This window comes from Opisthocomus hoazin, chromosome 5, assembly GCF_030867145.1.
Source record: "Opisthocomus hoazin isolate bOpiHoa1 chromosome 5, bOpiHoa1.hap1, whole genome shotgun sequence".
Classification (NCBI taxonomy): Eukaryota; Metazoa; Chordata; class Aves; order Opisthocomiformes; family Opisthocomidae; genus Opisthocomus; species Opisthocomus hoazin.
Window position 1 is genome coordinate 27886322 of NC_134418.1, and position 16793 is coordinate 27903114.

The 16793-nt window shown below is 43.1% G+C and overlaps 1 protein-coding gene across 15 annotated transcripts in view; it reads right to left on the bottom strand.

Annotated features, from left to right (window-relative positions):
- The window catches only part of APBB2 (amyloid beta precursor protein binding family B member 2), a 196126-nt gene that overhangs the window by 24659 nt on the left and 154674 nt on the right, over positions 1-16793 (bottom strand). Inside the window, exon 1 of one of the 15 annotated variants that reach the window (XM_075420741.1) lies at positions 4780-4859. The exons of the other annotated variants lie outside the window; for them this stretch is intronic. The gene's annotated coding sequence lies outside the window, so the exon portion shown is untranslated. Of the gene's footprint in view, positions 1-4779; positions 4860-16793 lie in introns of those variants that run through there. 15 annotated transcript variants of the gene reach the window in all.

Sequence of the window (16793 nt, forward strand, 5' to 3'; positions counted from 1 at the left end):
GTGCCTGCTTCCCTGGGCAACCCCCTGTCACTCGTCCCTCTCTTGCAGAGGGTCGTACCGGCCCAGGGACGCAGCGGAGGCAAGACAGCTGCAGAAAGCGGTATTGCTGATGGGGCACCGTGCTGTGGGAGAGGTCTCACAGTATGTGACAGTGCTTGAGTAGAAGACAAGTTCTCCTTCCAGCCCCGGGTTCTGCAGCTCAGTGTCTGATGCCAAGCTGCATCCTGGAGGCTGAGCGTTGATGTACAATGTCTGCCCCACAAGGTGAAGGATAATGGAGGTTTCTCTGGGAGGTGAATAAACTGAGAGGCGCAGTGGGGATAACACCCCTATCCCCCCAGAAAAACTCCCTCCACGTGGCACTTGTGAGGCCGTATCAGGATTTCTGCATCCAGTTTTGGGCCCACCAGCACACGAGAGGGAGTGACAAACCGGTGCGACTCCAACCGAGGGCCACCATGGCTGCAGGAACTGTGCTTGTCAGCCTGGGGGTGAGGTAATGGGGGGGCGATCTAATTAGCGTCTCCCACTCGCTCAAGGGAGGGTTTAAAAAATAGAGCAAACCCAAGATTCTTTGCCAAGAGAGTGGGTAAGCCCCGCGAGATACCCCAAGAGGCCACACAATCTCTGTTCCTGGAGGTTTTAAACATATCAACCAGGAACGGCCCTGAGGTAATCCCGAACGCTGCCTGGCTTTGGGCAGGAGGCTGGTCCAGGTGACCCGCTGCGGTGCATTCCAGGGTAACTTTTTTCCTGTGACTCTGTAACAGAGATGCCTCAACCCACACAACGGAGACCAGCTCTGAGACGGACATGGCAATGCTGCGCTTACGGAGATGACTGGCCTACAGCCTGTCCCAGCAGTGGGCAGAGGGAGGCTGGCAGGGGTGAAATGACATGCCCAAGAGCCCCGGCAGCTCAGGTCCCCTGCGCGCCCATCCGTCCCAGTGACTGGGTCAGATGTCCTGGACTCCAAACACTCCATGGTTGCTACTGTTGCATCTTCTGCTTCAACAAGGGCCAGTGTAAGACTACAACGTGATGGAGAGCAAACCACACCAACAAACCCAACAGATTTTGTTCTTGTTGGCATCTCCAATGAGGTATTCAAGGGTTGGTAATGCTCCCGTGCTTAGCTAATGTTTTAGTGGGGCACTGCACTGCACATGAGCCTGGGAGAGTTACTCCCCTGTGTGTGGCAGAGTTAATTAAAGTCTACAGCCCCACCATTTTTGCGACTGATGCATCCAGCTAAGAGGGTGAAGAGGTTAACACTTCACACCTCTTAGTTCCTGTAGCTTTCCCTGGAGTCTGGCTGACTGCAACTTCCCCAGTTGTCTTTTTTGAGCAGATCAGAAGAAATAAGGCTGCCATGTGTCACCTACACCCTGAACAAGTACAGAGGTCTGCCCTCCAGCCTCCGCAGCCCTTAAACATTTTCACGTGTGACTAAACACAGCAGCAGCATCCCTGGCCATATCTTTTCCTAAGAGATAACGACCAGCCGAAAAGTCTTTGCTTTTAATTACTGGATAGTTTTAGTGGAGTAAAACACATTTTACCTGATTAAAAATAATGATGCCTGGCATGAGCCTTTCGTTTTTATTTACGGTTATAAGTACTTGCCCAAGCATATCCTCTGAGGCACAGAAGAGGCCCTACTCTGGTTTTCAAATTTGTAATTATGAAGTCTAGTAGCACTTAATGCAGCAAAATGTTTATGTAAAATGTATTTACACCTCAACAACATAACATGAACAAATAAAGGAAACAACCTTCATTTCTGTGCATTTGGAAGTCTGTTGCTTAGAGAATGATTATGTCCTTCACTTACGTATACCATTAGAGAAATATAGTTGGTTTCACTGAAAGGAAAATAGCTGCGGTTTATAATTTTTCTCAGGGTTTGGTAGCTTTTTAGCCTTTTTTTTTTAAAAAAAGAGACACACAACAGTCCTTAAGCCTGTTGTCTTCCAACAAGTACCAGACTATTCCAGCAGACCAGCCTTGAGTTTCTGGGTCCCTGCCACCACCAGAATGGAGACTGAGTAGAAATACAACCAACGCTTTCTGCAGAAATCCCCTGTTCACTGTGGGCCAGATTGTGCCATCAATTTTTAAGCAATTTTCCACTGGTAGCAAAGACGATTTCTGCTCAAAAATTGACGGCTGGATCTAGCCTTCTGTTGTTAATCATATATTATGAAGACAACTATAGCCTAGTCAGATTCTATTTTTAAAAGAAGAAGAAAATATGAGGCAGCCTGACACAGTATATGAATCCACATTTTGTAAAGACTAAATTGTACTCTTAAGACCAGAGGCTCTGAATCAGTAAGTCCCACTGATAGTTCAGGTGCTAGACATCACATTGGTATCTGACAGGCAAGCTGGTTCCTTGTTATTCCTCAAGTCCTCTCCATAAATAAGCAACCTCAGGTCACTTTACCACTTCTTCAGGGTCTCCCTCATCCGCACACACTAAATGACAGTGACTGAAGACCTGAGGTGCAGGTACAGCTCCCTGAAGCACATGGCCACCCCGGGCACCTCCTCTCCTGAAGTAAGCCAGGGGCATCTTCCATAACCCACTGCAGATCATTTCCCTCTCCTAAGGACATGTTACGTTTGGCTTGTTAGGGAAAACACATGCATTTTTGGAAGCCTGAAAAGAACTTTGAATGGCAGGCCACCTTTTCCCAAAATCACTAGATCACCATTTTCAATGGATCAGTTGGATATGAGATTTTCTGTTTTAATTTTGTTAAGAAATAGAAAATTCAGCCATAAAGATATTTCCAATTTGGAAACTTCTTAAAACATATAGAGAAGGCTTTAGTATCACATCAAAATACAACACCAAAAAATATAGGATATTGTTTCCTTTAGCAGATATCAAAGCAAATTCAGCGACATGCCAGCTATTTTCTAATAGGAGGAAACGAAACGAACGCTTCTTACTGACTTGATCTTCCCTGACTTAGAATTGTTAAATTTCAGTTTTTGACCTGGATTAACTTCACCCAGAGAATAAGGTTATCTCAGCCTATCTCAAACTACACTGGAGTGAAGTCTGCACTCCAACACAAATGAGAGCAGTTGAATCAATACTAGCACTCTAGTATCAATTAGGTCAGAATTTTGACCCCAGCAACAGAGTTTTACTTCACATTATGAAACAGGACACTCTGAATGGCGAACCAGAAAGCCCTGCCCAACAGGACGCCCAACAGACTGTAACAATACAAGAAACACCACCGACCTTCAATATATAACTTAAACATCTAAATACTAATTCACACAGCTTGTTTGATCCTCATCTACCAGCTGATCAGTGATTAAAATATCTCCATACACAGGGTTATTTATTTTTATATATCCACTGTTGTAGAAAGGAAAACTAACCTGTGCCTTTTTTTTGGGGGGGGTGGGGGGCATCTAACTGGTATTACATAATAAACCCTCTCTATTTTTCCCTCTTTTAACTCCTTATGAAACTAAATAATCAATTTTTTACTAAGAAATGCTCCAGGGCTAAATAATATCCTTTTCTTGACTTGCAAGTTGTTATAATTACAATAACTGCAAGGCAACAGCTACAAAAAAATAATTAAAGCCATAGTTTTAAGAGATTAAACACTTCATATAATTCCCTGATAAGAGATCAAGACTCAGCAATGTTTGCTATTCTTTAAGAAAGCAAAAATTACTGCACCGAACAGGGAGAGCAGCGAGGTTCCGTAACATGACAGAAACCTAATTTAAGAGTGAAGCTGCTGAGTTTAAAGAAAAAGATAAATGTGCTTGTCTCTCTTCCCTCCCCTCTGCACCCAGCATAATAAGGATTCAAAGCTACATATCAATTAACAAATCAATGAAATTTCTCCTGCTGCAAATTCTTTATGAATACAGATAGGATTAAGCAAGCATGGAGACCTCAAGGCAATATATTACATTTAAATCATGAAGTTTCCTCTTCTGTCAAAAGAGCCATTAACCATTTCACTTCAACTAAATCTATTTTTACATGCATGTATCCCCCCTCACACAGTGTAATACTTCTGTTTTTAAACATGTTTGCCTCTTTTGGAGCTCTATGAAGATTTCAAATTGCACAATCTCCATTGTCAATTATGGGCTGCAAGAAGAAAGCCCAGACTGGCTGGCTAGAAGTTAGCTGGGAATTACACATAAATAATTATACAGGCACTGTATGTTTGGAGGAAAACACAGGGAGGTTTATTCTCTTCAGTAAATGAGGTTTCTGCTGTTCTTAACTAGAACATCTTTTTACCCATTAACACAGCAATACCAGCAAAAAAAATAATTATGCTCGTCCTCTACAGAATCAGACTGACCAATATGCAGCCAGTAACTGCAGTCAGTTTAGGAACATTTAATTCTGAGCTGAACACACACCCCCCAAACCTATTAATCATCAGGATCCCTTAGTTAGCTTACTGCTCAAATGAGCAACATCTGAAGGGATAAAGGAGAGGAAGAACAGCATCAAACACTTACCGCTCAGCACACAGTCCAGCATTTCTGCTACAGTGCCCTCCTGAAGGTTGTTAAGTGTCAGCTCTTGGAGAAAAGAAATCTGACTTGCCTTTGTCACACTAGGAGCTGTAATTTGCCTTGCAGGCATCCATACAGAAGCTTTAGACTAATGGACCATAGCTTTGAAAATACAGCTTGATACAAAGCTACTCCTAACGTGAGACTGTTGTCTGGGGGGGAGGCTGAGGTTTTCTTCTTGTCACTTTTTAAGTTTCTTACCTTTTTGTTGTAGCAAACAGGAATTTAATGCCAAGCCCGTCATACACAAACACCCAACTCAACGCTCTGCCCGGTGCCTGTCTCCGTTAGCGTGTGTACGCATCAGACGATGCAAAGCACGCTTGATGCAGCCGAATACTCGTACTTCGATGACGGGGGCCAAATACCCCCGAGAACAGCGGCTCATCCATTTTGCATCGAGTTGAAGCACGCCACGGCAGCCCCCACTCTCCTCACGGACCGTGCACGCTTGTGTTCTGTGCACACTTGTGTTCTGTGCACGCTTGTGTTCGCCGGCTCCAGCTGTGAGCGAGCGGGTGCTTCTCCCTGTAAGGCACCGCTCCATCAGGGGTGTGTCTTTTCCTCCCTTCCCATCGCTTCCACCATCTGTGCTCTGACCCGCAGAAGAGGGCCCTCTCCTCCCCCTTTAACAAGTCTTCAGTGCTACGCGCCGGGTTTCTAGCCTGTAAACTCCCCAGATTAATCTGCCGTGACAGAAGCAATCTTTTGGGGAGAGCTGAAGTGCGCAGGGAGTCTTCCCCTCCCATTTTTCCAAAACCAGTGTAAAGCTTTCACAGCATGACTCTAGACTGAGTGCAACAGAGAAAGTCTCTTTAAAAGGCAGCAAAGATTTATGGTGAAATCCAAGAATTCAGACAGAAGTACAACTGCATTTACTTCAATGAAATTATACCTGCTTATGCTAGAAGTGAGATTTATCCTTGAGCTGCAAAAACAAACACACCAAATAATTTGATTTTCCAGAACTGACACAGGCAATAACGGTAAATCTAATTTAGAGGTGTTGCTTGCACTAAAGGTGTCAGTAAACACAATGCTCCTGGAGCTCTGTTTTTTTTATTCGGCAAAACTCCCATCAAACATGCTCAACCAGCAACAAAGAGCTGCTTCCCCAGGGACTGCACTCAAAACATGGTGGGGCTTAAACCCCATCCCGGGGTGTTCAGCTTTCACAGCTACCCATGGCACTGCACATCTCTCCTCCTGGATGCTGGGGAGGACTGGAGGGAGGCACAACTGCAGCGGTGCGAGGACATGGGTCACCACCCCGCACGTTGCTCTTCTCCATCCAAGGGACTCGCTCCAGCAAACGTGCCAGTGGAGCTGCTCGTGGGGTCACACTCTGCCCTCCTCAAGGAAAACCAGCCAACGTGGCAAATGCCCACCAACTAGCCTCTTTAAACTAGTTGAGCTCCACATGCATGGAAGCAGGGCAGGGAACGTGACCATGGGTATTTCACCCAGAAAAGCAGTTTTGAGAGGATGAAAAGCAGTTAACGATAGTTTTCTGGCAGTCACTTCTTCCAGCCGCACAGATGCACCGGGAGCAGGATGTTTGTTCACAGTCTAAACATACCCGGAGAGTCTAGTGAGGTTCCTTCCTTCCTTCCCTCCTGCAAATCATCAGCAAGGTCTGGCAGGACCAACCACGCTCAAGCAACAACCTGTGCCATCCCGAAAGCTATCCGCTGATTTCCATGGCAGTAACAAGTTGGAAATTAATAAACAAATCTGTTGATGCTGCCTAAGAAGACACAGGTCCAACTCTTTCTTTCTTGGATGTGCTGGATGCCCAGCGCTAACAAGAATTCAAGGCCATGTAATAATTTCTGTACTGAAGCAAACAAGTTTCTGAAAGTCTTGACACAAATGTGGAACTCACTGGTAGGGAAAGAAAGGGGTATTTTTATGGGCAAGCAAAATGATACCTGAAACTGGTTACACACAGTAGAACATACATGCATTGCCTTTTTAATCCAGGTTCCAATATGCATTCAACATATCTTGTCTAACCTTGCAAACGAAGACAGAATTAATCTGATAACTATGACAACTCCCCTCTCCATTGCTGTTCTCCTTTTTCACTCTCAGCAAGCAGCTTACAGCAGGATATGGTAGTTTTCCAGCTGGCCAAACGACAGCACTCGTGAGAACAATGTCACACTCTAACTTAAAAGGCTTCTAACGAGAGAAGCCAGACTCCGTTGTTTTAATATGCTGGAACAGTTTGTGGGAGAGAAGCACTCTTCCCTGAATCTCTCTTCAGTACAAGAAAAGATTCAGCAGAACTTTGGAAACTCGTAAAAATAAGCATAATTAAAACCACGACCCAGTCTGAGTTTTTAGCTGGCTAGCCAGTAAATGAACTGGGACTGCATTCTAATACTGTGTTGATTGTGATATTTTGGTATGTGATAGATGTGATACCTACTGCCTGTGCACCTTTCAGTCATGATATGGCTAGATAAGAACATGCTGGCTCTGTTGCTGGGAAATAACTTGCCCTGGTATCAGCATTTCAGCTTCCCTTTCCACTGCCTCATACTCTGCTCCTTTAAGTTTGTTCTTTCTAGTTGCTGTCTATGGAAATGGCAACAGATTTACCTCTGCCATCAGCAACAGGAAAATCTTCCAGGGCCTGGCCAGCAGGTAGCTTCTGAAAATGAAACCCAGTTTGGGCCCAAAGTCTTCCCATTTGTGCACACACAATTTGATTGCCTTGTGTTTGTTGTTCTGGAAAAACTTAGCTTTACCAGTCCTCACTCCCACCCAAAAATGTGAATTCAAACATTAATTTAAAATTTTAGGTATAGGCTTTAGGAGGTGGTGGTGTCTGACTTCTGATCACTGTTTACTTGGCCAAATACACATATGCTGAAAATGAAAGGTGAAACTCACCCAGTAGTCTTCTTTCATGAGCTGGGTTTTAAAGAATAATCATCAACAACTCAAGTGTTGAAACGAGTCCTGGAAGTTGCAGCACTGGACATCGGCTGCCGAGTTTGGCTGACAGGCTCTCCCCAGCAACAACTGCTACCATAAATCACGTGGAACAAATTCCAGCACAAACACTGCACCGAGCCCCATTTCCCACTGCCGGCCGGCGCTGTGAGCTTGCAGCCAGATCACCAGGCAGGAGGGATCTTTTTACTGCACTTCACCTCCGGGCTGCAAAAGAAGTGAGCCTGCAGCAGGTAACAGGTCACGTTTACACTGACAAAAAGATCACGAGCAGCCAGCACTGGCAAGCTGAAAAACGGAGAAAGATCCAACAAATACAACTCCTGCACTGCCAAAAGTGCCAAATTCAGGGCAGCAGGGGTGTTTTGGGGCATGCCTGGTGTGTAAATACAGCACGTGCTGTTCCAGGCTCTCCCAGCTACCATGTGCTGCCCTCTCAAGGTCCCCAGCTGGGTTATATGCCCCAAGCTGCTGTGTTCCCCACTGGACAAAAGCTTCAGCCAAGCTCATAACCAGGGAGTGGATATTTAGCACCGTAAAGAATCTGGGCAGATCTCCATGCTCTTGGCAGTGATGACGTGCCCAACTCTGGTTCAGCTGCCAGTGAACAGCAGGGCATCCGAGTAATTGAAATTAGCTTCTACTCTAGACAGAGGGGTGGGACTATGTTCTACCCAAACTGATCAAATATTCCTACTGCATGGCCAGAATCTATTTACCTCAGAGTAAAATACCGAGCATCCCATCACACCCAGCCCTGGTAATGCCAGCAGAGCCATGGCTGGCCTAAAGAAACAAAAACACCATCAGCAGCTGAGCACTCACCCTGTGCACGTGCAAGGACCGGATCCACACAGAGAAAATATTGAGGAAAAAAGAAAATGAGATTATGAGTAAGGAACCTGGATTTAGGTTGCAGTTTATGTCAGTTTGAACATAAGGAAAGTGACAGAGTAGCGACAAATTCATGTTTTGAGGCCAAGAGTGTATTTTTGCCGGTGGAGAGGTAGTTAGCCCTAGCAGCCGCACTCACACTGCTGGCTCACACTTGTAAACCAGTAGACTTGTAGCCCTACACTTGAGATAAAAGCATAAGGTCTGCATCCCAGCTCCTGAATCTGCAGCATTCAAAGCTCCACTGCTGCCCTACAGGAACAGAAATCAATGTTTCCCAAGCTTGCCCTGCCTTTTGATATTCTGAGGCTTCCATCCCATCCTGAAGCAAAACATTCTGACATTTCCAGAAAACAAAAAATTAGTCCTTTTAGCAAAACTCAGAGCACAACAATGTTGTTTAGTCTTTAACAACCTACAAGCTTAAAACCTCCCAACACATCAGTGTGATCATTTATTTTCATCAGAAATTACTGAGCAGCAACAGCGGTGCCAAATCTTCTAAGTTCTCTGAAATTTCATATTATTTTCAAAAAGAGGGAGGACAAGGTGAGAGACAAGTGAGGAAACATTTCATAAAGTTTAAATCCTGAATTCAAACAGGGATACGAGAATCTCCACACACACCACAAAACAATTTTCCAGCACCCATGGATGGATGAGGAAAGTTTCAAATAATACCTTGAATACTAAAGGCTCAAAAGTGACAGACTGAATACCATTTCTGAATGCCTGTGCTGGCAATATCCCAGAAGGGCTTTGTTTGTTTTCTAAGCTCAGGCCCTCAAAGCCACGTATGCGCTTCAGAAATGAATAGAGGGCACAGGCAATTGCTTCATTTGCTTTGTCTAATTCACCTCATTACGTTCCTGACAGTAGCTGAGCAAAAGCAGAGATGAAAAGCAATTTTCCTAATAAAATACACACAAATGCCCCCCCCCCCCCCCCCCCCCAAGATTAAAAAAACAGAATCTTCTTCAGTGCATCTGTTTTCTTGTGGGTTTGGGTACTTTTTCTCTGAAATGTATATGGACATTGTTAGAGATATACTTGCAAAGTTTATATAGATTCTTCAGACAACACCAAAAGGAACAGGCAGAAAATAAACTTCTTAATCAATGAAGAAAGACTGATGATAAACACCTACAACAACCCAAAGGCAATTCAATACATCCTTAGCAAAGTGAACTAGACCTGCTACCAGCTTGCCAAAAGAAGAACCTTAACTACTATGAGATTGCATCTGCGGTTGCAGAGAACAGGCCGTAAGGACCCAGGTGGACCTTTCCAGTCTGAGTTACTCAAAAATTGTTCCTAAGGAATCTACAGTTCCTGGTTTTGCATCTTGTTGATAAATACAGTATCATCCCAAACACTGCCACGTGTCAGTAACAGGTATCCCAGAACACAGGCAAGCCCACTTTCACAGGTGCTCATCTGAAGCGGAAAAATTAATTTACTTCATCGATGTTAAACATAAGATCAGCAGGATACCAAGCCAAATCCTGAAGCCAGCCACCTTGCCTGACCTTGCAGACCTCTAACTCTTTCATACCCTTCTAAGATTCACAGTAGTCTCCTTTGCTTTTCCACCTGCTGTTTTGTTCTTCTACAAGAACAACCCTAACCCTGCTAAGAACATTTAAACCATCCTGCCGCTCCTACAGGTATCACATTGATTTTTCTCAGCAGCATCCAGGTTTTCCAGGTCTGCATCTGTAAGTTATGGACTAACTCAACTCATGTGGAAGTTAATAAAGAACTTCCCAGCAATTATAAGGTGAATTTGGTCAGACTCGGGGGGTACACAAGCATATGTCCAGCCAGCTTTGAAAGTAATCAAGGTAGGGAGAGGGGAACTTCAGGCAATAAAATATTAAAATTTTAGAGACAACTGAGTTCTGTGTTTAATACATCATTCAAATTATAAATCTAAATTGTTTTTATGGCATTAAGATGAATAGCATTTATGTGATGCAGACCATCATCATGAGATATATAATGCACACAGATTTTTCAATGTCATTAAGCACAATTTTCTTCTCGCAAAAATACAGGTGTTCATGTAACGCAGCTTCTAAACACAAAAACAACTCAGTAAAAAAACCCTAAATATTTAAGACACGTGAATTCTCTGTTAAAAACCATTTTTTAGCTTACTCAAATTACTGTTGACGTTTCTGCTAATCAATTTGCACGTCTCGAAGAGACTTTAGTAGGCGATCTACCTCCATTGCCAGAGGGAAAACTGTGCTGAATCCCACTGACAAACAAAGGCCCTTTTCCCTGGTGAAGCCAATGTTCGGAAAGACGCCAATATACTATCCTCAGAATTAAAAGCCTGAAGTGAAAATGCTTTCTAAATACACGTAATAGATAAGACAGTATATGCTATGATTTACATAAAGATGTACTGCATATAAATATTTGAACTGCAATCAGCTAGTAGCAAACTGAAAAAAAAGCATCCTGAGGCATATGCGACATTTAAATAATTGAAGTGGTAAGTTGCTAGCAAGAGCATCCTCTTATATTTTAGAGGCACGTTCCAAATTATTACACTAGCGTAGTTCAGTCAAGTTTGTGAGTGTGCTTAGAGACACACACAGGACAAAATTTGAACCTTATTTTACTGTAGCATATACAAAATTCCAGGAGACCTCAGTGGTCTAGAAATACGTAAGCATGTCATGAGTTCCCTCGATATCAGGGATTAACATACACTGATGCAAATATTAAGTGTGTTTATGTAGGTGGATATAAATATTGACACAGTAAAGGCATATATAGAAATATCCTACCTCTCTCTAACCCACTGGTACAGTATGGGCATAAACTGTTTGGACAGGAAGAACTACAAACAGGTCATTTTCTGCCTGTACTTTTGCTTTCTAATTTGCTCTATTTAGAAAGTTGTGAATGTCCCACATTTCATTAAGTAGTGGTACACAGACATAACTGAATGAAACCCTTTCCACTGCACAGCAGATTTTCTCCTCTGAATTACTATTTCAGAAGTTATTTGCCTGGTATAGTAAGAATTTTTAGGAAGTCAAATTTTTGCCACCAATAGAAAACATATATATAAAATATATATCTTACAAAAGGCTGACCTTTTCAAGTAAGCCACCACACAGCAGAAAAGTCTGGTACTGCTCATGCAAACGTACTACAACCAAGGTAACACAGAGCTGTATGGAACATCTCAGCCAGCATGGTGCTTGTAAGTACTCTTAGCACAATTTTTCTTGAAACATTGCTCTTTTCTTCAGTGGTCTATGCTCTCTGCAGCTTTCTTCCTCAGAAGGTTTTTATATGCCTACCTTATTAATAACCGAACAGCTTCAATATAAATTAGACTAGCAAAGTGAAATCACTAGCGGGCTAATTTGGTTTTCTTTGATCTGCTACAGAGACCTTAGACTAGAGGTGAGATGAGAATGAAAGAATACAGTGAAGGTTTTTTTTTTTTTAAGAAAAGTGTTATCTAATTGATATTCTTTGACAGCTTTCCTAAGGCTGTCAAAGCCTAATTCTCTTGTGACAATTTATTCCATAGGCGGGTCCCTCTATACGCAGTCCCTACTGTTGACATATCATCTGGGAGTTGTGTAACTAAGAGTCCAGCTTCAGTGCTGCTGAAGATGAGGCATGAAAGGCAGGCGTCTTCAATCGACTCCAACCAGTTTGGGAAGGAGGATGCTGGCTTTTGCCAGCATAGCCTCCGCTGAAAGGAAGCAATAGACTCAAGTGCACGACCAGGCAAAGTGAATAAGGTAAGTTTAAACCACCTCTGAGCATCACTTCAGACCAAAGCTTCTGACTGATTGCTGAAAACAAGGAGGGCTGCAGCGAGCCTGGGAGTGGGATGCTCGCCATTCACAGCTACGGAGCTGGAGAGCAGCTGCTTTTTGCATCACTTGCACCACTGTTTTGCCACAGAGTTAAAGAAGCAGTTAAATACAGGAATTCAGCCTGGATGTAGCATCTGCTTGATTAACATACAGTGAAAAGAATAACAGAAGAAAGCATCAGATTTCCACCCCAAACTGGCAGTCAGTATCTCTCCTGAGCCACAGACACTTCCACAGGCGGCTCGGGCTGTTCTCCAGGGACCTGTGCGATAGTCACTGAAGTTCACAGATTGCCCTGGTTGTATCCTAAAGCACTTAATAGCTGGCATCATAGGGAATGTGTGGAGATGTTCTAGCACAAATCTGTAGAAACACTTTAAGCCAGGGACTGAGTCAATATGTTGTCTTTTTTATTAATTGAGACAACCTGACTACATCGCAGTGGTTACTTGTAGACCAGGTTTAGACATATCATTTGTTTTAACTGAAAGCTTTGCAGCTGAACAATTCCAAGTGCCATTTAAAAAGTCTGCCTCCCAGAAGAACACTAGATACAAAGTAAGAATGCACACATACAGCTTTTCATACCCGCTTAACTATATTTGTTTGAAAATACATTAATTCTGTAAGCTTGACTGGATTTCCCCTTTCACAGCTGTATTGTTTCATTACCCCTTCCTAGAACACGCTGCACTTGCAAACAGTGATGTCAGGCCTTACAGATATAAATGGGAAGTTTTGTATAAATAATCGCCTAAACAATTTCCTAGTGAGAGGGGAAAATGCTATCAAAACACACAGAAAAGGATACTTAGATGCAGCTGGCTTAGGGAAAAGGATAAAGCAAAAGATTACTCTAATAAACCAGCTAAGAATACTGGTCAGAAAAGCCAGTAAAATCCTTTCCCTCCAGTGTAATCCCTCACCTATGCCCTATTTACGTGATTCCTCACAGTGTGTTCTGCCCTTATTCCAAGGTCACAGGGACCGAGGGGAACAGGCAATATTGATTAATTGTGTCTCCGAGTTTGAGGAGTTCAGCTGGAATTACACATTCTTTGAAGGGTGTTATCTTTTCAGAAGAGCAGGTGCAAACACCATCTCAGTCTTAATTTATTTTCTGCTTTTCTTGACCACATCTCTCTAATGCGGAAGAGAAAGTTTATTACTCATTATCTCTTAGAGCTTGATAAGCTTCTCTCACGGAATCAGAGAAAGACAATCTTCCAGCACATTCAGTCATCACCTCAAAAGGAAGACAAATCCAAGAAGACCCTGAACGACACAGCTATAAAGCCACGCTGCATCACTGAACCCTGAAGTGGTGCTGCTCGTACACAAAATATTTTCTGAAAGGGGGAACAATAAATTACAGATACAACAGGATACCCCAACCACATTAAGCTTGTATTTATCGTCTGTTCTTCTCTTCGCTTTTAAATGTCTGATTAAGGCCAGGTATCCCTCCTAAAATCTCATGTCCATATGACAGACATGGACTGAAGCTCAAGCCAGGTAATATCTGTAAATACGTAGTCTCAGCTAGGAAATACAGATCATAATCCCATGAGACAGGCACAGCTTCCACATTCCCTGCTCACCCCTTTTCTGTCCTCTAACAAACCAGTTCTTGCTCAGACATGTCACTACCCCTCTTAGCTTGAGACGTGCTCAAAACTAAAAATAAAACATTTAACAGCAGGTTAAATGTTGCTCAAGTGAGAACTTCCAATTCTGCATGCCTAGTGAAAGGTTCCTAAATCTGTATTTAGATGTATGATTTTCAAAAGACACTGAATATATGGAGACCCTACTGAAGTCAGCGGACAGTGCAGGTGTTACACACCTGTGAAACGAGGCCACTTATTTAGCTGTTGAAACAGCAAGATAGGATACTATTTTTAATTCCCCACATTCCCCATACAGCTCCTGAGATAACTGAGCTCAGATAGTTTCTTTTGTTGTTATGACTTTCTTCTCTTCCAGCCTTACAGGATTATGTCCATCCAACTCGGGGTGTCTACTCATTTAGTCGTCTGCCCTCCCTTTTTGAGGCAGCTTGAACCTCATCTTCGGTGCGTGCATCATCTGACTTTCTTCCTCTCCGCCTTTCTCCCCTTTTTGATTCCCAGCTTCATTTAATTCCCTGATATCTGATCATCAGAAAACCAGCAGTGGTTCAAAGAAACAGGGCAATGGAAACCCACAGACAAGAAGAGTTCCCCCTCCCCCCCCAAAAAGGGCATTATTAGGGCAGAGGAGGAAGCACAATGCTTTCACACTGCCTAGTCACAGAGCCTACAATCACAAAACCCCCAAATTGGAGCATCTGCTTCTCCACCACTTAAGGCACAAAAGTAATGACTCTCACTCCTCAGCCTGCCAGGGAAACACACAAACTAGACAGAGAAAGCAAACCTGGGCTATGGGATGACAAAGCTAGTGGATGAACCAAGCCACGTGCTATGTGTTTTGTCCAACATGCCAGGTGCCCATGCTGTCCAGCAAGCAGCTGCATATTCAGTCCCATCCAAGCTGTCTCCAGAACCTACCCGCAGCTCTCCTGGCCAGCTAATGGCTGAATTTTTCAGCTGGAATATACTGCTGTTATATGGAGACACCGTGACAGAAGGAACCCTGATCTTTTTGGCAATTAAAGTCCCAGAGAGGTTGAGGTGGGCTTTGGATTGGTGGAAGAGCAATGAAGATAAAGGAGGATTCAAGGGAATGTGCTAATGGAAACCCTTTTACAAAATTGATGGGCCATTACCTTTCCTCTCTTCCTTGTTAGCGAGCTGCTCAGAAAGCAAAGGGCATGCACCAGCAGTTGAGAAGGGGAGACAAAACCCAACCTAAGGAATGACTGATGTACAGTCCTGCAGTTTGGAAGTGAAAAGAACAACCCTTTTATAGCTTCAGTAGGCTAATATCTTCCAACTTGCTTTTAAAGCCCAGAAAAAAACATGCCATGGGCCGCTTGTTAGGAAGCAAACACAGCACTGACAATTACTCAGTGTACACCTGTGATACCACAAATCCTCCATGTGACAACGACCTTACTGATCTTGAAATCAAACTATCCAAACAAGTGCGAGGACTTTTCTTATTAACAAATTATATTCAACGAATCATCATGGCTCTGGTTTCAGTACAGCAGGAGAGGAAGACTGTACAAACAGAGTACAGCGTTAACAGTACGGTTAAAAATACCACACAATATCACCTAAGAAACAGAGTCTGCCGAAAGGATGAACAGATACAGTATGTTTATATTCCTTTAGTGCCCATATACACGTATCAAACATAGGTGCTCGGAGTCTACACATACATACATACACAACCACCAACTTCTCTTGTGGGAACCTGCTTTTGTCCATGATTTTGCCAAAGCTCTCCGGCCTTTCTTAAGGTCAAACATATTTTACTGACTGATTAACTGAAAACAAGAGATGCTACCTTTCAAAACACAAAACCAACAAAATGATGAAGCCTCTGCTTATCACAGAAGTGTAAATAAAGTAACTCTAGAGGTCAAGATAACAGTGTATTGTATGGAGAGACTGATTACAGCCTCCTGGAAGACATTTCTGCCTGAGGTGTGTTACCAGACACATCCTCAGATTAAACTTTCATCAGTAGGTCTCTGTATTTCATCAATCTTTCATTACGGCATATCTTAGAAAATCATCTGGTCAGGTGTCACTAGAAAACCTTTTCATCTTCCACAGCAAAATTTACCCAAATAAATTACTACAAGCAAAACACAGTTAAAAAGGGGGGGGGGCCTCCAGATCGTTGTGGGGTTCAAATACCCCAAAATACAGGAAAATATACATTTCTACAATATTCTAAAATTGAAACACTGTCTTTCACAATAAACCCAATGTATTTTATTATAGAGGCTCCTGGACCAGAAGATATAGCTAATTAACCACATTCATGTGTAACAACTTCTGGAAGGGCTTCGTCCCAGAAACTGGGGTTTTGTCAACTTCCTGGACAATTAATCCACCAAAGCAGCGATGCGTTCCCCTCACTTTACTCTGATGACAGCAAACTCACCACCAGGGAAAGCTGCTTTCACAGTCAGTGTTTCGCAGCTCTGGTGTTTCTCACCTCAGGACCAATAGGTAATTCTACCAGAGTAAGCCCAAGCGCTGCATGCCCATGTATACATGAACAGAGATACAGTGGGATTTCCAGCCCAGCAACTTGGTTTTCTCAGCTCAGGTTCTCTTGTCACCAAATGCTTTTTTCTTGTGTTTTGGTGCTTCTTCAGCAAATTCTACACAATTTATGCTGCCCTTCAAAGCAGGTTTCCTATACTGAACCTCTCTATGCTCAAAACACATTGTACATCTGACTACTCAGTCATAAGTGTTCTTTCTGCTTGTCTTTTGCATCTTCTACCTGCTATTTCATACCACCTGCCATCTGACTTTAGTTACAAGTAATGGCTACACTGTTTTACCTACAATCTTATTTTTTAAAATGGGTCAATAA